The following is a 1,269-nucleotide window of genomic DNA, read 5'->3' on the forward strand; positions in this document are numbered from 1 at the left end:
CTGCCGGCTTCTATGAAATAAATATTATAATTTAATTATAATATTTATTAATTATAAAGTAAGCTTTTCTAATATGTATTAAGTTATATTTTTAAAAATTATTAGTGCTTACCTCTTAGTTCAATGCAACGCTTGAAGTCAGCTATGTGACTTCCAGCGTCATCCTCCTCGTGACAAGCACTCACGTATTTCGAGATGACCTGCGATTATATTTTTTAATCTCACGTCATCATCGCAATGCCCCAGTTTGTGCATAACACACACTAGTGTACTGGAGCACTCACCAATAAATTTCCCGAAAACGGAATAATTTTTCTCATCGTTATCTGACAACTTTGTCAGATAATCGCCAGCAACTAATTTTTTATTTAAGTTGCTAGCTACGATGAAAAATTTCCCTAGCAACCCGCGAAGTTCCATTGTTAATCAAATTAAAAACACGCAAATAGTAAAATTCACTTCGGAGTTTGAATGTAGGACTAAATTTTAGCTCGATCAGGGCGTACTATTTATGCCTGTAGCGATATTCATAAAAATTCCTCTCCTACGAAAAGACTCGATAAAAATTCCTAGTCTCTTCATAGGCTGATAGATTTTTGACGATTTTGGTAATCGACCGACTCCTTTACTAGAAGTGATTTTCTCATAAAATTTAGAGAAGTGAGGATGACAAAAACTTTTAAGCTATGCCCATCCCTACAATCAGTCTAACAGCTTTTCTTATCTCATACAAATTATCACGAAAAGCATCTCCCTTTTCGCTTTTATCTTCTGTTTTTGTATCTTCTTACTGGAAAAGATTCTCACACAATATTAGTCTACGACTGATAAACATTAAAACCTTTCAGAAAAAAACAAAAAAACAATTTTGATGGCTCGATTTATCTTGTTCTCACCCCCTCTCCTGACTTCTACGGGGTAAAGATTATTTTAAATTTTTAAGAAAAATTTTAAGAAAGTTTATGTTTTTATTTTTTTCATCTGCGCGCGCAGAATAATTTTATTACGCAGCGTCGGAGAGTCTCGTCGTCCGTAGCTTCAGCCTCGCGAGCAAACAAGTACTGTGCTTCTTGTGTTTTTATTCATCATCTTAGTTTGTTGAATTTGGTATTACTACGTCGAGAAGAACAATGGCCTGTCCAAAAAATACTAATAATTTGGACATGAGCATGTACTCCATCTCCGATTCTTACAAGCTACGTAACGACATCGACGAGAGAAGAAACGCTCGACTTCATATGTTGTTAGCAACATCGTATGGCCTTAACA

Source organism: Trachymyrmex septentrionalis, unplaced genomic scaffold (genome assembly GCF_001594115.1).
Source record: "Trachymyrmex septentrionalis isolate Tsep2-gDNA-1 unplaced genomic scaffold, Tsep1.0 scaffold161, whole genome shotgun sequence".
Classification (NCBI taxonomy): Eukaryota; Metazoa; Arthropoda; class Insecta; order Hymenoptera; family Formicidae; genus Trachymyrmex; species Trachymyrmex septentrionalis.